Genomic DNA, 24948 nt, shown 5'->3' with positions numbered 1-24948 from the left:
GTCAAAATTTAGGTTAACATAAGTCTGCTGTTTGTTTATTTTTCTTTTGCTCTTCCTCTTGTGTCCTCTTCTGTTCTGTGAATATTAAGCCATGGAAGTGGTTGGCTGCACTTCTGTTTGGCTTTGGTTAAAATACGACAGAATATTTATGACAAGTTCTTGCCAAGAGCTGGAATGAGTGTGGCGTTGTGACGAAAGTCAGTTTAGATTTGTCAGGTATTCCTATTTCAAATGTTCTAACCATATTCCTGACGACATATCTGCTGTTGACAGAAAAGCGTTTTTATGGAAAATGCTTTTCGTTTCAATTTGACATCTACTTGTTTTCTGTTTGTTTGTTTGTCAGACAATTTTTTGTGCGTTATTGAAAAAATGTCATTCATTATTTCTGAATTAAGCTTAAGATAACTCAATTGAAAACAAATAAAAAATGTGTGAAAATTATTTTCTCTAAGGAGGTTTGTTACATAATGATTCTTCAGAATTTTTCATCTTTTTGAAAAGATGTTGCTAAATTTTGATTGAAAGGCAAACATGTATACCCTGCTGCCTACATATACACGGAGAAAAATTACAGCAAAAAAATAATATGTTGGAAGTATATAAATAACACTGTGCCACAAATTGGAACTCAAGGTCTGTGCGGTGTAAAATTCCTTTTGGAGATGAAAGCCCTTAGTGAGTATATTAAGAACCCAAAAGGAAATTTTCCCCATAGGTCAAGTTTCTGAGATATCGCGCGATGAATTTTTTGAATTTTCGCCTATGATGCTTGATAAAATAGCTTTATATCTCTGTTTGCCGTTATTGAAGCTTCGTTCGTTTGTCTTCAGTCAAATCGAATGGCGAATCTTTTTGTAGAACATTTCATTCTTCTAACTCAATTCCTTTCATGTCCTTTTCGTCCTTTCTTTCTTGAACCGTAGTAAAAGTACCACAAGATGAGATTTTATAGCATCCAAATATTCCACAAAAATATTGCTCAGAGAATTTTAGGTACGGTTCTCATTGACAACTAATCGATATTGTCATGTTTTCATTGTCCTTTTTGACATTTACCCGGTTTTTGTTCAGAAAAAAACTATGTTTTGTTTTTCTGTATATTCGTTATTTGTTATGTATTGGTAGGTAGACGTACCCATTGGTTATCGCTTATATTGACATCTGGGATGTATCTGAAATATTTACCATATATAGCTCCCGATATGCTAAACACGTTAATGACAAATTTTCTTGGAGAATAGATCCGGTTATCTAATATTTTGAAACGGATATAGCGATATAAAACCCGGATTTTGTACCGATTTTAAGTAGCCGGTTAAGGTTATATGTATACCATTAGAAAGCTAATAAAATTGCCAATCAGGGAAAATAAATTTTTTGACAGCATCTTACCTGAGTTCGGTGCTAAAACAAAAAACCCGCATTCTTGAACCGTTATTAAAGAAAAATGTCACTGCGCGTAAATATGAAGATCAAAGCTTGGTGGTTTAAATATTCTTTTTGCCTATGAAAGTGGATGAAGTTAATATTATGAACCCGGAAGGGCAGTTATGCCGTAGGTCAAACTTCTGAGTTATAGCGAAATGGAATTTATGTTACGGGTTTATTGTCGTGCTCTTAAAGTTCATCAAGAATGTATGCATCACTCCTGCAATTAGCTACTAGCACATCAAAATTCCTTTATTTATCAAATAAACTTATTGTAAGAAATAACTTTGTAGATTCTACCGTGTCCTAAGACTCCACTTGTAAAGGAGTTGTTCATGGCTGAAATAATCAGGAAACGACGCCAACATTACTGAGGGGTATTTTTTTGTTGCCGGACCGGAAAAATTCGTATTCAATTATACGTCAGGAAGCTGTGGGTGTCTTCGCCTGCACCAAAATTAATATTAAAAAAAAACTTTACCGACATCTACACCGAGTACATGTTGCAAAAAAGTGGCTAATTGACCCCATGCATTCGGGCAATTAATACGCTGAGGCTCCACGTAATTTGCAATAATGCCAGAACTGGGGATTCCTCTGTCGTGATAGAGACAATTTGTAGCATGGGACGAAACTGTGTTTCTCTACAAAGAACCCACTATTCGCTTCAGGGGAAACGTCAGTAGCTCTTTTTATACCCTATACCACAATGTGGAAAAGGGTATTATAAGTTTGTTTTGGTAAAAATTCATGTAACACCGCGAAATATTCGTCGGAGACCCCCAATGTGGTATATCAATCTTCATATCTCGACGAGATAAAGCGATTTTGAGAAGTGTGTCCGTCCGTCCGTCTGTCCATTATAAATTGTAAACACTCTCCAGGCCACAATTATGGACCGATCGTCACGAAATTTTGTATGGAGGTCGGGTTAGGATCAGAATAGATCCCTATTCTTATTGGTGATGATCGTGAAATATTTAGCGGGTGAAATGGACCAAAAACATAATATTTATTCAATTTTCTAGCGGCTCTGTAGGTTTCAATAATAGTCCGATCAACGCGTAATTTTAAATAAGGTTAGAGTATATCGCAAAGGAGAAGCTTGCAATTTGAGATGGCGATCGGATAATATTTATAGGTTTAAATGGACCAAAACTTTTGTGTGAAAATTGTGAAAATTTTTAATATACAGCTTATATCTTAATTTCTGGGAGTGACATTCCGGACAAGTGAGATATATTTGAAAGTGGAACGCTTGACCTTTAAATTGATGCCAATTATGTTGGTGTGCATGATCAGATAAGAGAGTTACAGCCTAATATATTCCGTTATTTGTTTGTAGTGTAATAATAAACTCGCTAGAAGTTGCAATTATACATCAATAGTCACGAAATTTTGCACCGGGTAAGAGTACAAGTCGAAAAAGATGCCTACAATTTTGAATGATGATCTGATATTCTTTAGCGGGTGAAATGGACCATTACTTTTGTATGAATAATATAAAAATTTTATTTTTGTTCGATATGTTAATTCCTTGAGAACATATATATTTCGCAAAGTAGCTTACATATGAAAAAAACGACTGACCTTTCCTTTGATGTAAATTGCAATAAAGTGTTTGCTAGATAACGGGCCTACTGCCTAATATATAATGGGTTCTGTGTAGAGAACCACATTTTTATCCCATGCTACATATTGTCTCTCCAAAAGTTTATGTAACACCACGAAATATTCGTCCTAGACCCCTTATTTGGTATGCCTAAATGCATATCTCGACGAGATAAAGCGATTTAGCGATGTGTGTCCGTCCATTAAAAATTGTAAACAAGCGTAAGGCCGCAATTATGGACCGAGGTTGGGTTCGGGCCAGAATAGAAATGATTAGTTTTTAATGATGATGGTGATGATCGTGAAATGTTCAGGGGATGAAATGGACCAAAAACAAAATTTTAACCAATTTTGTAGCGGCTCTGTAGGTCAAAATAATAACCCGCACAATTTTAAACAAAGTTTGAATTTATGATGAAGAAGAAGCGTACAAACCAACGTGAAGATCAGATAATACTTAGCGGGTTTAATGGACTGAAACTTTTATGTGAAATTGGTAAAAATTTCAATAACGTAGCGGTTAAACAACGGAAGTAGTAGTACCACATAAGTGGGTTTCATTACATTTTAGTTTGTGTGAACTAAATTTTCATTTCCTGCTACAAAAATGTCTTTATCATGCTAGATAATATTTTGGTTTTGGTCATAAGTATTATACATTACATCTCTGATATTTGATAATTAAATTTTCACAATCATTGAAAAGAAGTTCCGTGGAGGGCGATTGTCACACGGGGATAGTGGTATAGGGTATCCCATGGTCGGCTCCGTCCGACTATAGACTTTTCTTACTTGTTTCATATGTAAGCTACTTTGCCTGTATACGAGGGGCAGTAAAAACCCTTCCGACCTAGGCAACAAGCAGTGTCGACAGTTGACTTTTGACTTTTTTTTTTGAAAGTTTGACAGTTTTGAGCCTAAACGTCCTCATACATTGTGTTGTTTATAGTGACTTGAAAAAATCACTTTGCAAAAAAATGGAATTTACTTGTGAACATTTTCGTCCTATAATTTTTCACATAATTCGACATGGACAATCATGGCAAGAGTGCATAGATCAAATTAAATCTGTGTATGTCGATAAAGGATCAAAGTCGGGCGGGGCCGACTATATGATACCCTACACCACTGTGAATATGTAAAATATAAATCGGAGCTATATCCAGATCTTAACCGATTTTGATATAATTTGGCACATTTATTTCTAGACTGAATTTAGTCACACATTCCAAATTTCATCGAAATCGGAAATATATAGCGTGTTTGGTACAGAAAATACGTGAAATCGGCCGAAAATATATATGGGAGCTATATCCAAATCTGAACCGATTTGTATATAATTTGGCACATTTATTTCTAGACTGAATTCGGTCACACATTCCAAATTCCATCAAAATCGGACATATATAGCGTGTGTGGTACAGGAAAAACGTGAAATCGGCCGAAAATATATATGGGAGCTATATCCAAATCCGGACCGATTTCAATATAATTTTGCACACTTATTTGTTGACAAATTCAGTCACACATTCAAATCTTCATCAAAATTGGACGTATATAGCGTGTTTGGTGCAGCAAATACGTGAAATCGAGCGAAAATATATATGGGAGCTATATCCAAATCTGAACCGATTTTCACCAAAAGCAATAGCGTTCTTCCTATGGCTAAAAAAGTTGTAGTCCCCATTTTCAGCTGAATCGGACAAAAAATGCGACCTGTATGTTGCGAACAAAAATACATGGACAGACGGACGGACACGCATAAATCGACTCAGAAAGTGATTATATGTATATCCCCAAAAGGAACTATGTATCTATTTCGTTTCCTTTTGTATGTTACATACAAATGCACAAAGACATAATACCCCTTACCACTGTGTGTTGTAGGGTATAAAAACGAAGGTCGTGACGAAAAAATTAAGCCGTGTGTGAACGGATAATGCAAGATCGCCATGTTATATACCGTGAGATAGAGGTATCCTTGGGAATTTCTTCCACCAACTAAGATTTGATATTGCATAAACACCTGGCCGCAAAAATAGATTTTTCTCGCTGGAACCAGCAAAATTGGTCAATCGCTCAAAAAATGGCTCTTGTGGATTTGTCCAAAAAATTGTGAATAAAAACGATCGCGGTGTTTCAAACGACATTTATAAGATCGCCACAGACGACGAATCTTGGATCTATGCTTAGGACCCCGAAACAAAACAGGAATCGACCATTTGGGTCTTCGAAAGCGAGCCCAATTCAACGAAAGTTGTTCATGGAAGAAGACCTTCGAAGCAAATGGTCCCCTGTTTCTTCGGCAAAACTGACCGTGTGACGACGATACGGCTTGAGACATGTAGGATGGTTAATTCTGAGTGTTACACTACAATTTGTTTTCCTGGAGTCTCCTGAGAAATTCGAAAAACGAACAAGAGAAATCTAATCGTTCTGAACCATCCCAGTGGGAAAATTGGGAACATATTACATTGAAAATATATTTATTAACGCATTATAAGCAATACGTTCCAAAACGTATCCGTAAGAATCGAGAAAGGAATATAATTGGACAAAAAGTTAAATTATTAAATATATTATAGAAGATACGTTATATAATATACCGTAGAGAATCGAACGAGTAATTCCACTTGACAAAAAATTCATATTAATTACCTCTTACATTCCCACTGGATACGACAAGGGAATGCAATGTTTCTTTTTCTATTTTTTTAATCCCGTTATCTGCCGACGCCTTCAAGTCGCAGCATAAATTTGCCAGTTTTGTTTGTGTCGTGTAACAATAAAGACGTAAGTTTGTAAAATGTATTCTAAAAGACATTGGATACATTCACAAATATTCTTAGCCGTATTGAAATAAAACTGGACGCCTTACTATGTGAAGATTAAAAAAAAAACAATTTCCCCATAAAACACTAATCTGATCTTCAAAAAATTTACCCAAAAAATTGAGGAAAACTTCACTTCATATGTAAGTCACAAAGTCATATTTGAATATTCTTATTTCTTTTATGTTATTATGGCTACCATTTTATTTCCCTCTTACAGACACCAATTATGGAAAGAATTTTAGTACCTCGTGGACTATTAAAAATTGTAATGAAATATTTTAATTTCTGTTTTTAATGAATGAATATTTTTTTTTGTATCCTATGAATACTTGTTTACCTACATAAAATCCTTATATGTAATTCTAAATATAAATAAAAATTAATTAAAATTAATGGTTTTCTATTTTAATCCAATAAATTACTTAAGGCATACCGGGGGAATAAATTATTTCTAAAAAGAGAATACATACATAATACGATGCATTCCAGTATATGAATTCCATTATATATTACTAAAGAACTATAAAAGAATATACCCATAGATTACACGATGCTTTCTATGGATACTATAAAGGAATATATTATTTTCCTAGGACATGCACCGTGTTACGAATAATGTATTCGGTAATCAATAAAACATAGTGGCTCTGTATTACCCGTTCGATTCCCATCGATTACATTTTCCCACTGGGATGGCAATGCGAGCTCTCACACATCGATTCAAACCAACGCCTGTTTGACCGGACAAAACGTTTGATTAATGGGTCATGTGCCGAAAAGAAAAAAAGGCGTGTTTTGTTTTGAAGTTGTCTCAATCAAGCCACTGAAAACGACCCATCACATGGTCGCATGTCAAACAGTCCTAAATACGCTTAGGCTAAAAACTGTCAAACTTTCCAAAAAAATTCAAATGACCAGAAGCTTTTTAGTGCCCCTCGTATGCCCTTCAAGAATTAAAATATGGACCAAAATTAATTTTTTATATATTTCATACAAAAGTAATCGTCCTTTTAACGCGCTAAATAATATCAGATCATCGTCCAAAATTGTAGGCATCTTCTTTGACCTAAACTCATACTTCGTGCAAAATTTCGTGACTATGTATTGAGATATAATTGCGACCTCTAGCGTCTGTATGATTATACTACAAACAAATAATTGGATATATTAGGCTGTAGCTCTGTTATCTGTCCTCGTACATCAACATAATTGGCATCAATGGGAAATTGGGCGAAAGGTGTCTTCCAGAAATAAAGATTTAAACTGTATATTAACATTTTTCACAATTTTCACACAAAAGTTGTGGTCAATTTAACCCTCTAAATATTATCTGATCATCATCTCAATTTCCAAGCTTCTCATTTGTCATATACTCTTACCTCATTTAAAATTTCGAGGCGATCGGACTATTATTGTGACCTACAGAGCCGCTTCGAAATTGGATAAAAATTATGTTTTTGGTCCATTTCACCCGATAAATATTTCACGATCATCACCAATAAAATTAGGTGTCTATTCTGGTCTGAACACGAACTCCATGTAAACTTTCGTAACGATCGGTCCATAATTGCGGCCTGGAGTTTGATTACAATTTATAATGGACAAACGGACGGACGAACACACCTCTCAAAATCGATTTATCTCGTCGAGATATGAAGATTGGTATACCACATTGGGGGTCTCCGACGAATATTTCGCGGTGTTACATGAATTTTTCCCAATACAAACTTTCCACATAGTGGTGTAGGGTATAAAAAGACGAATATTTCGCGGTGTTACATGCATTTTCCCAATACAAACTTTCCACATAGTGGTGTATGGTATAAAAAGGACGAAAACTTTTTGTTGCAAATTATTTCATGTCTATTATTTCGATGAGGCATATTTGTGTTCCATCAACGTGCCGCAAGGCTGAGGGTATAAAAATATTATCGTCCTAAATACTATCGTGAAAAGAGTGTAACATCTAAAGAAACAGTTTTGAAGAAACACTTTTAAAGTTGCTGGCTGTAATTTGACTTCCTAAATTAAAAACAAATCACAGAAAAAAACAAGTAATTGTACCATCCTTTGCAAAGAGTTAGCCAGATATCGGTTCTAAATTTTAGTGCAAGATTAAGCACGTTTTAGTGCCTCATAAATTCAAAACAAACTCCTAGTAAATGCTTCATGTTGAGTTTAGAGATATCTGCAGTTATTTGGCAAAAGATAAAGTAGAAGTCGTAAAAAAAAATCCAACTCAGAAAACGCATTTTTGAGTTATTATACTTTCTAAGTAAATCGCTCAGGCATATATGTGAAACAAATATACATTGTTTACTCACCCCTTCACGGCCACCTGGGTCTCCTTTGGCTCCTTTAGGTCCAATATCTCCTTTTGGTCCCGGTAATCCGGGACGTCCCTGCATTGATAAAAGAAATAAAAATATGTAAATATAAATTTATAACATACAAATTTATATTAAGAACCGTGGAAATTTAAGATAGTAATTTACCACCACTTGATATCTAGCAAAATCGTCGGTGGGCTAAGATTGAGTTACGGCATTTCATTACAATAAATCAAATATATTGGTACCGCAAATTCTTACCTCCATAGTCCATATATGACAGACTATCGCAAAATTAATTTAGAAGACTAAAAAGTACAAAAATAGAGTAAATAAAACTTAGCTATTTTCATCAATTTACACATTTCAAATCAAGCTTATTTTCCACGGTTCTTCAACTGCGCTAGAAAGTACATTTTATAATCAATATTATTAATTTACTTACCGCATGTCCAATTTCACCCATAACACCTGGTTTGCCCGGAGGTCCGATTGGTCCAGCTGTTCCCGGTTTGCCGCGACGACCACGCATACCTTTGTCACCCTTCTCACCCTTGGTGCCATTCATTGCCATGCCTTCGAAACCACCAGCGAAAAAGGCCTGTCCTGGCGGACCTTCTGGTCCACGATCACCTTCCGGTCCTGTCAAGCCACGCAAACCTTTTTCGCCTTTGTCGCCCTTACTGCCAGGCAGGCCGGTCAAACCGATTGAACCAGCTGGACCAGGCTCACCGTTCAAACCGGGTGCACCATCGTAACCGGCAGGACCGCGTGGTCCCATTGGACCTGGTGGACCAGCCGGGCAAGTACACTGTGTTGTATTTTGTAAGCCATATGGTGTATCAGCGTAGACAATTTGACCAGGTGGTCCGGCTGGTCCCATGGGGCCAATCTCACCGGGTAGACCGCGATCACCTTTTAAGCCTGGAGCACCAGGTGATCCGCTTATACCCGGTATGCCGGGTTGTCCTGGTTCACCTTTAACACCTGCAGGACCATGAGGACCGGTATGACCCTGTAAGTATAAAACAAAATATTTTAATTTAGTTTATCAAACTCCCAAATATGTTTTTTAAACATGGAAATTTGAATGAATATTATTAAATATTAAAAATAAAAAAAATGTCAGCATCCGTTTGAGATTGATGCAGTGGTTATATTAAAAAATCATACATTAGAAACTTCATCTCTGAAGTGTATTCTTTAACTTCTTTTTAAACATTATACTCTATATTGTATTGTAAAGCCACTATTTGAAAATTGACTTAAAAAAACTAGTTTCCTTCAACGATTTTTTCCTATTTTACATTAATATGACCACAGCTTCCGCTCAAATTATAATTTTGAGAAATCCATCGGTGAATCGTGCTAAAACATTTTTTTACCGAAATGCGTTCAAAAGTTATGGTATATTACAACAATTCGCGAGTTACAATACCCCATGCCTCAGTATCAACATAAGTAAATTTTCTACAAAAAGCGCGATATGTCAAATTCACATACAAAAAAAACCGCTTTTGAACCCTTATCACTATGTCGAAATGATGAATCAATGTACATAAATTGTTTGGTAATATTAACTTTATAAAATGTCGGTGCTTACCTCAGCTAACAATAACATTTTAACCGCATTAGCTTTTCATAACCTTTCTCAAATAACATATATAAGCCAATATTACCATACACACATGAATATGCAAACAGAAAAGGTGTTCTCAAGAAGAGTGATTTGTTTTAATAATTTGAAAACCAAGCAGTTCAGTTGTACTGTCCTGAAATTACATCACTATATATTGAAAATAGCTCTATCGTAAGCAACTAAGGGCATTTGTTTAAAAAAAAAAAAACATTGTTCCACAACATCCCATACGGGACAAGGGAGACTTCTCTCATATCAATGAGTGCACCCCGATTCATATTAAAGCTCAATGATATGTGACCTACTGTTTATCGCCGAGTCCGAACGGCGTGTCTTAAGACACCACTTGTCGAGAAGCTTTTCAAGGCTGAAATACTCAGGAAATGTCGCCAACATTACTGAGGGGTATTTTGCCACCGTTGAAAAATGTTTGATGTTGCCTGGCCGGGGATTCGAACGCCCGACCTTCTGTGTGCAAGGCGGGCGTGCATACCATTGCACCACGGTGGCACCCAAGGGCATTTGTTTAGGAACTTTAAATTTACATCGGCCGAATTTGATTTCAGGTATTTTGCAAATTTGATCTATGTTTCCGGCCCATATTGGATGTAATTTGCCATTTAGGTTTCTAGGTAGTCTAACAACTTTTCCACCAAAAATTGTGGATATTTTGAGTTTAATTGGGCTTTACTATCTAGATAAGTGGACTCAAAAGCCATCTATATTTAGATATATGGGCTCAAAGGCGATCTATCGTTGGATAGATGGGCTCAAAGGCCATCTATCTTTGGATAGATGGGCTCAAAGACCATCTACCGTTGAATAGGGATCAAATTTAGCACTTAGGGATCTACGAGGTTTAATAACTTCTCCACCAGAAATTGCGGATACAGGTAAAAGTTTTGGGGTAGCCCAGATAAAATGGTTAAGCCCATTTCTAATCATTTTGTGGTAATCACTCTAGCATCCAGATAAATTAAGATATGATCCTGAAATTTTAGAATGATACGTCTTTCGTTTGGTAACGGTACCAAACGATTTTAATTTTTCGTTTAGATTTCGAAGTTATCAAAACAAATTTTCAACCTAAAATTGTGCACATAGGTCCACGTTTTGGAATAGCCCCAATATAGCGGTAATTTTGACGTTTAAAGAATGTTATTTCAGAAGTTGCATCTTTTTTGTGATTAACACCTTTTTGCAGTATAATTGAAAACTTACTTTTAAGGAGTTATCACACTGGGATGAAGGTCAACGAATTCAATGAAAATGGAAAAATCTGTTGCATAGAGCTAACCAAATATCTACGTATATATTTTGCTTTATATGTTTATTTCGCTTTATATGTTTATATTTTGCTTCAAATGTTCAGATATTGCGAGTAATTTTAAGTAACAACATTTTGCAATTCTTTTTAAAATTAATTAAATTGTTTGCAAAAGACGGGTGGCAAAAATCCAAACACTGCACAGTGGATCCACTTGTATGGATAAAGTGGCCAAAAATATTTCCCGTGTAAATATCAAGCTAATGCGCTGTTTACAGCTTTGTGCTGCTGCGAATAGTGTTTTAAGAAACCACGAGCGTAATATTCTCTCCCCCCCTTTCCCCTCTGGAGGGGGTATACGGTAAGAATTGTTTTATACTGTTAATACAAAATGACATGAACAATGGTCCCGATTATCCTGGTCCAGCTGGTCACGATTGGGGAAACAAAACAATCTCCAAAACAACATAGAATCCAACCAATTTAGCGGATTAAAAAACTCCAACATTTGTGTCTGAAAATTAGTATAATTTTTAATATAGATCTAATATCGTTCTTCCTGAAAGGCACGTACCGCCAACGTAAGACAACTTTGGAAGAAGATTTCTTCATCTTGCCACTGATACCAATTATGTTAATGTACGTGGTCAAATAACAGAGTTATAAACTAATATATCCATAGAAACCCTATTCTAGAGCAGTTTTAGTCAGCCATCCACCATTTATAATCTGGCACTATATGGCAGCTGATTTTAATACTAAATAATCTTGAACCTATAAGCTACTTTGGAAAATTATTCCCGAGGTGGGCACTGGTGGGCATCATGACTAAAACCTTAGTTCAAATTTAAGTTTATATATATATATTTAAGTATATTGGCATTACAAAAAACACTAAGAAAATAAGCAGCTAACTAGAATTCCACAACACACTAAAACACTATTTTTTAATGAAAATTAAGCTATTACCTCCCCCTTCAAAATCCACTATAATATTTTGCTATACGTATTAGTTTCGCGATATTTTGAATACATTTACTTGCACTTAAAATATAGGTTGTACTCACAACAAAAAATATTAGTCAAATGTTCCAACTTTTGAAGCTATTCGTAAGAAGATCGCGTTCGAATGAAACAAAAATTAATATATTTTTAAAAAGGTCCATGTCATAGCTGTCAGATTTGCCAGATATTGTGCCAAAATGTTGACATTATATTCTTATTTTTGGCCAATGGTTGGATCCACTGTGCACTGTGACCTGCCATCATTGTGCCTTGAATACATTGTATTCCAATTTTTGGCTTAAGGAAAGGTGTTTTTCGCTTCCCATTAACGTCTTTGTCCTTTTAAAATGAGTTTTGCTTTGTTCCGCCATAAATCCTTAACATAGTTACCCGCTATACATTTACTTGAAAGTCCTTTGAGTAGCTGTTGTACGCTTATGTATAGACTTAAGCTGGATATTTGTGCGTGGGTGTGCGAGATCAAGTTAATGATATTCCTTAACAAGTTTTTCATGGATATATGTTTGTTCTTGTGTATGTCCTAATGTGTGTGGGTTGGTTGTTTTGTTATATATAACAAAATGTAAAGAGGAAACTCTTTATGATAAATGGAATATGTGAAGAATAGAATATTTTAGTGCAAAAATTTGAATTTAGAATGATTTTGGTTCCATGAAAATGGAGTCAATATTTAAAAGAAAGGAAACACAATTTGAGAACACATATTAGGTATTGTTTTTATACCCTCAGCATTTATGCTAACGAGGGTATATACACTTTCATACGGGCAAAATGTGCCTCGTCGAAATAATGGTTTTAGACCCCAAGTATGTTTGGACGAAATGTGTTTCAGAAAATCTGGAGTCGATTGAGCAATGTCCTGACTGGAGCGCACGATAACTCTCGAACGGATGAACCGAATCGGTTAAAATTTTGGCTTTCGTAATATTTTGATCAAACTAAGTTTAAGTGCGCACGATAAAAGGGAGTAACCGATTTGGTCAATATTTTGCCCATCGTGAAATGTGTACCAGACTTAGATAAGGTTTCAATACGGACTCAATCGGTCCACTCCTTCGGGTACCTCCTACACAAAATTTCGGAAAAGTTCAGTTTAGGGCCATCTCTCGAATCGCTTTGATTTTTATTTTAGCAACATGTATTCACTGGGTGACGTAGGGGATGGAAGATACCAAGCAACGGTCCTGACCGGTTTTAACATGGCAAAGCCCAGGATTTATCTTGGTCCCTCTTTCATCTCAAGTGGACACTGACCTCCCCGTGGTGTCACCTGGGGAACTGCCTTTAACACCCGTTAAAGGTAGTGAGCTAACATGTGCCGCGCGTTCTCCCATAAGAACGTTAAAAACTTGGGTTTGGGCGTCGGGTTAGTAACCCTCCCCTAGAAAATCCAGCATACTATGAAAAAACGAAAGAAAAGAAAAACAACCCCCTCTAAAGTTGACGAACCCCGCATACGTTTTAAGGACCATGATCTGCGAATCTGCACCTGGAATGTTCGCACTGTTTATAGAGAAGGTGCAGTCTTCGCATTGGCAGACGTACTTGAAAAGTACAAGGGCGATATTACTGCCATACAGGAAATACGTTGGATTGGGAAAGGCGTCACAACAACACCTAAAGGTGACGCACTGTATTATAGCTGCCATGACGTAAAGCATGAGTTTGGTTGCGGATTTGTAGTTAGTCGGAGACTAAAACATCTGGTATCCAGCTTCACTCCAGTGAATGAAAGACTTGCTGCAATTCGAATAAAAGCTAAATTCTTCAACATCAGCTTTATTTGCGCTCATGCTCCCACTGAAGAAAAGGACGAACAGACCAAAGATATATTTTACGAGCGCTTAGAAGAAACATATGACAGTTGCCCTGCCCATGACATTAAAATCATTCTAGGCGATTTTAATGCCAAAATTGGAAAGGAGAATATCTTTGGCCCAACAGTCGGGAAATTCAGCCTCCACAGTGAAACATCTGACAATGGTATGAGGCTGATAGACTTTGCAGTTGCAAAAAACATGGTAGTTAGCAGTACCAGATTTAATCATCTCGATATTCAGATCAGAAAACAAAAGAAATCAAATTGATCATGTTGTGATAGATGGAAGACATTCATCGAGCATGTTGGATGTACGATCGTTCCGAGGCGCAAACATTGATTCGGACCACTACCTCGTTGCAGCAAAGGTACGCACCCGCTTAAACGTAGCAAACAAAGTACGAACAGACACAACACGATAGTTAGACATCGGTAAGCTGCAATCACAACAGATAGCCACAGCATATTCCACTCAACTAGCCCAATTGCTTAATCAAAGCACTCCTCATCCCGATAACATATAAGCGCAATGGCAAATCATTGCCCACTCCATGCAAACAGCCGCAAAATCCATACTTGGATACCAGAGGCCTTCACCAAGGAATCCATGGTATGATCAGGAGTGTCGTGCTGCCACCGAAGAGAAAAATGCGGCATATAGGGCTACTTTACAATCCGTAGCAACGCGTAGCGCACGAGAGAGATACAGGGAGAAAAGGAGAGAGGAGAAACGTCTTTTCCGCAGGAAAAAGAGAGAGATGGAAAAGCGGGAGGCTGAAAAAATCGAGATGTACAGGAGCCAGAATGAAGTCCGAAAATTCTACCAAAGAGTCAAGCATCAAACTGATGGCTTTGGTACAAGCACATCCTCCTGTAGAGACCAGCAAGGTAATTTGGTAACTGATACAGATAGTGTACTCAGGATATGGAAAGAACATTTTTCAAAACTGTTGGTATCCAATAGCAGCGAAGACGACGAAGATACCGCAGTCCCAATCCCAGAAGATGGTATTGAATGTATACCGCCCAGCCAAGATGAGGTAAAGACAGCAATAAATCGGCTGAAGAATAATAAGGCAGCAGGAGCCGATGGCATACCAGCCGAGCTGTTCAAAACCGGAGGCGACACGCTGATAAGGTGTATTCACCAGCTAGTTAGCACCATCTGGCAGGAAGAACGAGTACCCGACGATTGGAACCTGAGTATCCTGTGCCCCGTCCACAAGAAGGGAGATAAGACTGTATGCTCTAACTATAGGGGCATAAGTCTACTCCCTATTGCCTACAAGATCGTGTCAGGGATATTGTGCGAACGACTAAAGCCTATGGTCAACGAGATAATTGGACCATACCAATGCGGCTTTAGACCTGGCAAGTCCGCCATTGACCAGATATTTACCCTGCGTCAAATCCTGGAGAAGACCCAAGAGATGCATATCGACACCTACCACCTTTTTGTCGATTATAAAGCAGCCTTCGACAGCCCGCTGCGTTCAAAGGTATTCCAAGCCATGTCTGAATTTGGTATCCCCGCAAATCTCATCCGTCTTTGCAAAATGACTTTAACTGACACGAGGTCCTCATTTAAAATAGGAAAGAACCTCTCTGAAGAGTTTGGTACCAAAAGAGGTTTCAGACAAGGAGACAGCCTTTCGTGTGATCTCTTTAACATCCTGCTGGAAAAGGTTATACGAGAGGCAAACGTCAAAAGAAGTGGCACAATCTACACCAATAGTCACATGTTACTTGCTTATGCTGATGATATAGACATCATAGGCCGATCAGTAAAAGAAGTAACTGATACCTTTATGAAGGTCGAAGGAGAATCTGCTAAAGTGGGTCTGGCGGTAAACGGTGAGAAGACCAAGTTGATGGTGTCGACGCGCAATGCGTCCATTGAGCTCGGACCGACTGTGGAAGTTGGTTCCTATAATATTGAGGTAGTAAAAGACTTCGTCTACCTCGGCACCTCCGTAAACACAACAAACGACATCAGTTGTGAAATAAAAAGAAGAATTATATTGGCCAACAGATGCTACTTTGGTTTAAGTAAGCAGTTCAAAAACAAAGCCACGTCTCGTCAAATAAAAATAACGCTCTACAAAACACTGATACTACCCGTGCTGATGTATGGCTCCGAAGCCTGGGTACTTGCGCAAGCAGACATGGCAGTGCTTGGTGTGTTTGAGAGAAAAATTCTTCGAAATATCTACGGACCAATCTGCGTTGACGGTGAATATCGACGTCGCATGAACCACGAGCTGTATCTGCTGTACAACGACATCAATATTGTTAAACGTATCGAGATGCAGCGATTGCGTTGGCTAGGCCATATCATAAGAATGAGCGATGATGACCCCGCTAAAAAGGTGTATAAACACGGACCGCTTGGCGGTGCACGCAGAATTGGCAGGCCAAGGAATAGATGGCGCAAACAAGTGGATGATGAGATGAAAAGGCGCGGTATTCCAGAAAGCGAAGCAACAAATAGAGAGAATTGCATATCTTTTCTTAGTTCGGCCTATAGAACAAATGTTCTGTAATGGGCCAGCTAAGTAAGTAAGTACATGTATTCACTGTCCTCCCATACGACGGTATAAGTTTCATCAGGGGCAAGTCCATACTTCCTGATAAAATAGCCTGAAAGTTGCAAAGAACCCCTATAACACCGTGTGAGGTGGTTGGAGCGCTAGATAACTCTCGAACGGATCTGCCGATTCGATCCAAAATTTGGCCATAGTAATATTCTGTCTAAGCATAGTTCAAGTTCGAAGATAAGCCATATTGGCCTACTCCTTCAGATGCCTTCCCCACAAAAGTTCAAAAATGTTCGGTAAATTGTTGGTACGGTAACTCTTGAAGGGAGTGGCCGAATCGGTCCATAATTTACACATCCTTATATATCTATCAGATATAGATCAGGTTCAAATATGGGCTATATTTGTCCACTCCGTCCGATACTTCCCACACAAAATTTCGGATAAGTTCACTTTAAGACCTGATATGGAATCACTTTGATTTTTGTTGAAGCAACTTGCATTCGCTGCCTCAATTGCGATGGTAAAAGTTTTATCAGGGGCAAGTCCATACTTCTTGAGCAAACAGCCCGAAGGGTGTAAAAACCCCAGATGGTACTATATGTAGTGGCTGGAGATCCATTTTTCTTAGTATCTCCTCCGCAAAACATTTGATCTTTAATCCTAATCAACATTTTTGTCGGTTCAAACGCCCACAATTTTTAAAACCCCCTAAATACATGCGTTTTTTGGGAAAAAAATTGTTTCAATAGACACAGGCTGAGGGTATATCTCTGTCGGCAAAGCCGATTGATACTTTTTTACTTGTTTTTACAGCTTAAATATCTATGGAACAAAATATTGATCTTCGCGCTAGAGTTGTGTAGTTCCGGAACGAACTAGTTCCAAGGAACTATTCCGGACAAGGAACTATTGGAACTATATCCGGCTCTTTCATTTATATAGTTCCTTTAATTCATATAGTTCCAGCTCCAGCCGTGCATATAATTCCTTTCATTTATATAATTCATTTTCTTTTTCGATCTTTCACGTTCGGTTCCTTCATCATTCATATGCGGCCACATTGTTAAATAAACGTAAATCACATCCTCGTTACATTGCTGCAATTTATTTATTTGTATGTCAATTAATCCACCAAAAGATAAAAACAAAAAGAAAGAGAAAGATTCGTTAAACTACTTCATTCACGGAACTATTTGGAATGAAGGAAATAAAAAGAACGAGGAACGAGAAAGATGCATTGAACTATATCGATCTCGGAACTATTTGGAACGAAGGAAGTAGAAAGAACGATGAAAGAGAAAGATTCATTGAACTATATCGCTGTAACTATTTGGAACTATGGAACTATATTAAGGAACTTGTTCATTTTGGCAAAAGGAACTAGAAAGATCGATCCGCTCCAGGAACTATATTGCCCAACTCTACTTCGCGCATGTATTTGATGCAAGTCATGTTTGCAAAACTAACAAAAGTTCTGGATGAGTACGTACGGTGCTGAAAAAAGTAATTGAAGGAACTTTTTGACATGACAAAGGTATAAGGCAAATGGATGTACAAAGAGAAACCTCTAGAAACTGCAAATCGAAGCACGGACTCATTCAAATATTGCAAGACGATTCTTTATAAGCTGAAATCTGTCGTCCCACAAAAGAGCAATGGTGTGCCATCAGCTTTCCACTTAAGGCATTGAAATCTCAACCACATGTCAGTCAGTAATCCACAAGGCTATCTACAAGAAAGCTGCTCCGATGAAGGAGTACTTGGTAAGGATGCTTTATCTGGAGAAGTAGAGCATGTACTTTGACCACAAACACCTTGAGAGCTTCGTATATCAGACCGTGGTCCTCAAGAATTTATCGATAGAAATTAAGTTGGCTGCGCGCTCAAATTGAAAGGTGGGAAAGCTCAAACAACCATAGAAGGACTCGAGAATATATTAGATGTGTTCAATAGTGTAATAATTTTTTGAAATTTTTTTCAAAAATGATTTCCTGTAGCGCGGATAAATGAACATTTCCCTATTAATCACTAAAATAACGTTAATTCCATTGAAATATAAAAAAATCACGCACAAATCGATTTTAAAAAAATATTTTTTTTTTTTGAAAAATGTATGATATGAATTTTTTTTCTCAATTTTTTTTGTTTTGCTAAAAAATTTATAACTTTGAAAAAAAAAATACGACTTTTTTATGATTCTTAGAATTAAAGAAAATTAGTGATAATCAATTATTATGCCAGTTTGCCCATAATTCTGATAAATTCGAATTTTAGAATCATTTTGTGCGTGAGATTTTTTACCGAATCACCTTATAATTAAGATTTTATGTAATTTTATGTAAAAAGTTATCGCGCTATGATACAGGGATATGAGGTTGTAAAAAAGTCATAACCCTAGTGTTCAACCTGTGGAAATCAATTGTGATCATTCTTGCAGATACAACAAGCGTGAATATCAGCTAAATGCCAGGCGCTATAGTTCGATTGCAGCAAATGTTCGAAGAGTAAGATCAATCCACAACCACTCGCACTTCGTGGTGCTATGGAAGAGGAACTCCATAGGTCGACTAAATCTCCAAACATGGAGTACTTCTTTTGATGCACCAAACACAAAACTGAACAGACACTTTGAAGAAATTTGGAAAATGTGGCACAATATGGTCTGGAAAAAGTTTCGCCTTTCGTCATATAGTCGGCCTGGTCAACTTTGACCGTTTGCATTCAGGTTTCCTGTGGGTCTTAAAGCCTTTGATATATATGTAGCTTTTGGTTAGTCATTCACAGCTACTGATAGTTTTTCAAGATCTTCAACGCGTAACATTTGACTAATGAACCAATGATTAGTCCATGAGTACTAGTAGGAAATGAATGAACATATTTTACGCAGCCTGTTCCGTGTTTCAGGCATCAGCATATATGCAAAAAGTGCTAGAATGGCACCAGAGTTCCAGCGTGTATTGCAGATGGTTGGTAACTTTAGGAAAGGTATCTAACTCTTCTCAATTAAGTGAAGGGAAGTGATGTGGAAGATAAACTTCATGTCGTCTATCCAGCCACATGTTTCCTTAATCTCAGTTTTGTAGAGTCATAGGTTCAAATTTTTAATTTCACCTGGTACTTTTTTAGTCGATCTGCCAACCCACCTGATTGAGTTAGTCTGTATCAAAGACATAAATACTACTAAGACTAGACAAAATGCATGCAACAAAAAAATGTTTACGAAACATTGTATAGAAACATTACCCTTAACAGGTTGCAGTTAATTCAAAATCGCAACCAAGGAGGAACATTTCATGTAATGGTATCAGAAACGAAATTAATGAATTCAAGGATCTATTGAAGTAAATTCGGTTAAATACGTAAAAATGTGTAAAAGAAAAAAATGTTATATCACCATATCGTAATATAACATTATGTTAAATTCAAAAGCCATTCACTGAAGAATGATAGCAAAAAAATGTCTTATCTTGTTGTATTTATGTCTTTGTCTGTATCCAATATTTACTGTAATTGATGACTGTCCATTCTCGTAAATTAAAAAAAAAACTCATAAAACGTCAGAGTTTTTAAGATTTTCCCGGTTTGAAACCTATTGTGCATTGTTTATCTCTAATTTTATCTGGTACTTGTTTGGTTCATGTGGAAACCCTCTTCGAGGGGATATTCTACACCAAATATTGTTCATATTTATTGAAGGTAAATCCTCGTTAAGTATAAAATTCATAAAATCTCATCATTTTCGAATATTTACCGAAAATTCGGTTATGTTTTGTGGAACTTTCATTGCGTTTCGAAAACTTTTGTATGACACTTTGCAATTAATGGTTCTGGTTTTCATTGTTGTACTACGATGGTAAATATTTTATATATACAATCGGGGCAAAAATCCAAATTTTTATAACATTTACTTCCGAGCAAAAAAAAATCTGCCAAAATAATGAGTTTTTATACTACTTGTTGGTAGTCGTAACTACTTACAAAACCCCATACTAGCCCATTATTCTAACAAGTGCATGTCACACTGAATTACTAGTTATTCTATGACCACTAGAATAACTAGTTATTCCGTGGCCAGAATAAGTTGAAAAATAAGCTAAAAACATATGTTCTATTTTTAGAATATTTAAGGTGAAATTTGTTTTCAATTTCAACACACTATTTATTATATTTTATTCCGCTGTCTGCTGAATTTGATCTTGCGAACTTTTTTTGTAGCCGAACACATTACACACTAGGCCATGCTTACGAGCATTAAGGGTTGTTTAAACGCTTACATGTGATTGCATGTGCACCACCAACTGTCCTTTGTTTTGTTTAACAAAAAATACAAGAGCAGCGGTGAGCGTTGAATACACATCCCTATGATTTGTAGTCGGACACACACGCTCTGTGCCATCGTACTCATAACTTAGTAAGTAGTAACATGAGTAGTTATTTGTGTTAACATTGCTTTGTAATGGGTTACATAATGACTAGCGAATCCGAATTTTTGCTAGGTTATCATTTGTCATAAATTACTAAAAATCGTTTTCTGGTTTGATCTTCGAACACATTGACAAGCTTTATAATTTGTAGTGTTTAACCCAATCCCAGCGGAAGATTTTAGAAAAAAAATTAAAATTTCGCATTACCCTGTTTTTAGTATAAATATGTTCAATTTGTGGGTTTGTATATTTCTATTTACTTGCCTTTTCGCAATTTTATTGCACAGAATTAATTCTATTGAATTGTGAGTAAAATTTTTCCTATGGAATTATTCAAACTATTTTCAGCAATTGAATAAAAACCAATCAATTGCGTTTTGACATCGACCTCATCGGGATGTGAAAAATTTTCTATGTATTTTGATTTTTTTAATTTTTTTGGGAATGTTTAACGAACTTACATATTTTAGATTATATTCCGACTGTGCCCTTTTTATTATGAATTGTGCAATTGTCAATACAACTGCATTTATGTGTGGGCAATCATGATCATAGTATGTACGTATGTACAAGATACATACTACATATATATAACATTGGAAATTCCTTGAATGAATGAATTGTACTTTCATTTGACAAATTTACTTTGTTTAGAATGGTTTGCATTTTATTTAGTCCAAAAGATTGCAAATTGTGGGTTTTGTTTCTGCAATGAATGAAAAGTATGAATAAAAGTTGGCAAACTGTTGCGTTCATTTTTGTCATTCATCATGCAACCACAAAATATTTTGTGGTTGCTGGACGGTTGGATAGTTATCGATAATTGCAAAAAAATCTTCATGCAAAACTGACAATGTGTACTGTACTTTAGAGAATCCCAGAATTGACCTTTTTTATTTCTTCTTCTTCTTTTTTATTTAAAAGTTTATTTATTTAAAAGTATTTTTTTTTCATTTCAGAAAAATTTGTTAAAATAACACAAAAAAAATAAGTATTTCATTGTAACGTTTAAAGTTCCTTGATTGTTTTAGAAGTCGTCCTTCCGTCTGTGGCAATGTCTATAGCGTCTAAAAATATTGAAATAGAACGCTAAATTTTTTGATATATGCAATGTTTGGAGTTCGAAAATGGACTATATCGGTCTCCATTTTAGTATAGCCGGTTTCAGATTTTTTTGATGGTTTTTGCTACCTATTCAGATCGAATCAGCTATAATTTGGCATTAAAGGTTAACAAGTGACCGGAAAACATATCGACCTAAAATTGTGGATATAGGCATTTTTACTGCTACATCATTTTCTTCAGTCCCATTTTGATAAAACTTGCGGTTTCTAAACTAAATCGGGGAAACTTAAACAAACGCCAAAAATGTGAACTTTGACCGCAATTGATTTAAAAATCCCTTCGACGATTTTTTTGTTTTTTGATTTTTCAATGAACACTGTAGTTTCAGAATCCGCAAAAACTTCCCAGGTGTAAGCACCTTTCATTAAAAGTTAGTTAAGGTGCACCGTGTGAAGTGACGGAAGTGATGTGGAAGATAAACTTCATGTCTTACTTTTTTATTTGATCTGGGAACCCTCCTGTGTGAGTTAGTCTGTATCCAATATTTATTGTAATTGATGACAGACCATTCTCGTAAATTAAAAAAAAAATCATAAAACGCCAGAATTTTTAAGATTTTCCCGGTTTGAGACATATTGTGCATTGTTTACCTCTAATTTGACATGGTACTTGTTCGTTTCATGTGTTAACCCTCTTCGAGGGGATATTCTACACAAAATATTGTTCATACTTATTGAAGGTAAATCCTCATTAAGTATAAAATTCATAAAATCTCATCATTTTCAAATATTTACCGAAAACTCGGTTATGTTTTGTGGAATCTTCATTTCGTTTCGAAAACATTTGTATGACACCTTGCAATAAATGGTCCTGGTTTTTATTGTTGTACTACGATGGTAAATATTTTATTAACATATTATTAACATCAATATGTCCACCAATTAATTTGAGCAAAAACCCAAATTATTATCACATTTACTTCCCAGCGAAAAAAAATTCTCCCAAAATTATGAGTTTTTATACTACTTGTTGGTAGTCGTAACTACCCAGCAAACCAATCGTACCGACATCTTAACGAAATCGGAACAAAATTCCTACGATACGTCCGATGTCTGATCCGAAATCGTAACGATATCTTAACGAAAGTTGTATGAAGTGGTTGACATAATTTCGGAACGAAATGTCGGATAGACATCGTATCGATTTCTATCCGATTTCGTAACGAAATCTGAAGAAAATCCTTGAGAAATTCGGAAAGGAAATTTCTTCCGACATTCGTTCCGAAATCGGAACGAAATCGGTACAAAATCTGAACTATTTCCGCTCTGAAAAATCGTTTAGAAATCGGAACGACATTGCTTCCGAAATTGTTCAGACGTGTCGGACATCCAACATTTGGTTTGCTGGGTACTTATAAAACCCACTACTAGCCCATTATGTTTATATGTGATTGCATGTGCACCACCAACTGTCCTTTGTTTTGTTTAACAAAAAATACATGGGCAGCGGTGAGCGTTGAATACACATGCCTATGATTTGTAGTCGGACACACACGCTCTGTGCCATCGTACTCATAACATAGTAAGTAACATAATTAGTTATTTTTGTTAACATTACTTTGTAATGGGTTACATAATGACTAACGTATCCGAATTTTTGCTAGGTTATAATTTTTCATATATTGCTAAAAATCGTTTTCTGGTTCAAACTTCGAACACATTGTCAAACTTTATAATTTGTAATGTGTAACCCAATCCCAGCGGAATATTTTAGAAAAAAATTTAAATTTTCACTTTATCATGTTTTTAATAAAAATATGTTCAATTTGTGGATTTGTATATTTCTATTTATTTGCCGTTTCGCAATTTTATAGTACAAAATTAATTCTATTGAGTACAATTTTTTCCTATGGAATTATTCAAACTATTTTCGCGCAATTGAATAAAAACCAATCAATTGCGTTTTGACATCGACCTCATCGTGATGTGAAAAATTTTCTATGTATTTTGATTTTTTAATTTTTTGGGAATGTTTAACGAACTTACATATTTCAGATTATATTCCAACTGTGCCCTCTTTATTATGAATTGCGCAACTTTCAATAAAACTGCATTTATGTGTGGACAATCATGATCATAGTATGTATGTATGTATGTATGTATGTACGAGATACATACTACATATATATAACATTGGAAAATGTTTGAATGTATGAATTGTACTTTCATTTGACAAATGTACTTGGTTTAGAATGGTTATGCATTTTATTTAGTCTAAAAGATTGGAAATTGTTGGTTTTGTTTCTACAATGAATGAAAAGTATGAATAAAAGTTGGCAAACTGTTGCTATCGGTGGGACTTAGCGACAAATTTTATTTTAGTTGCTAACTTACCGACAAATGTCGTTAAATACCGAAATTATAAGCATTTAAATTTTATCGATTTTGTCGATAACCAAAATATGTGTTAGAGAATCCCACAACTGACCTTTTTATTTAAAAGTATTTTTTTTTCACTTCAGAAAATTTTATTAAAATAACACAAAAAACATTATTAAAATAAGTATTTCATTGTAACGTTTTAAATTCCCTGATTGCTATGCAAGTCGTCCGTCCGTCTTTGGCAATCTCTCTAGCGTCTACAAACATATGATATAAGCAATGTTTACAGTTCGAAGATGGACCATATCGGTCTACGTTTTAGTATAGCCCCCATATAAATGTAGTGCAGGTTTTAGGTTTTTATACCCTCCACCATATGGAGGGTATAATTAAATTTGTCATTCCGTTTGTAACACATCGAAATATTCGTCGGAGACCCTATAAAGTATATATATTATTGATCAGCATAAAATTCTATGTCGATTTGACCATGTCCGTCTGTCCGTCCGTCCGTCCGTCCGTCTGTCTGTCTGTTGAAATCAAGATACAGCTCGCAATTTTAAAGATAGAGAGTCAAAATT

At 36.0% G+C, this 24948-nt stretch overlaps 1 pseudogene; it reads right to left on the bottom strand.

Moving 5' to 3' along the window:
- Positions 1–24948, bottom strand: part of LOC141403036 (uncharacterized) — a 1250555-nt pseudogene that overhangs the window by 648212 nt on the left and 577395 nt on the right.

Source organism: Musca autumnalis, unplaced genomic scaffold (genome assembly GCF_047663935.1).
Source record: "Musca autumnalis isolate F117 unplaced genomic scaffold, ASM4766393v1 scaffold_4, whole genome shotgun sequence".
In the NCBI taxonomy this organism is placed as follows: Eukaryota; Metazoa; Arthropoda; class Insecta; order Diptera; family Muscidae; genus Musca; species Musca autumnalis.
The sequence above is the reverse complement of the archived record's forward strand: the minus strand, read 5'-3'. Positions and strand labels throughout refer to the sequence as shown.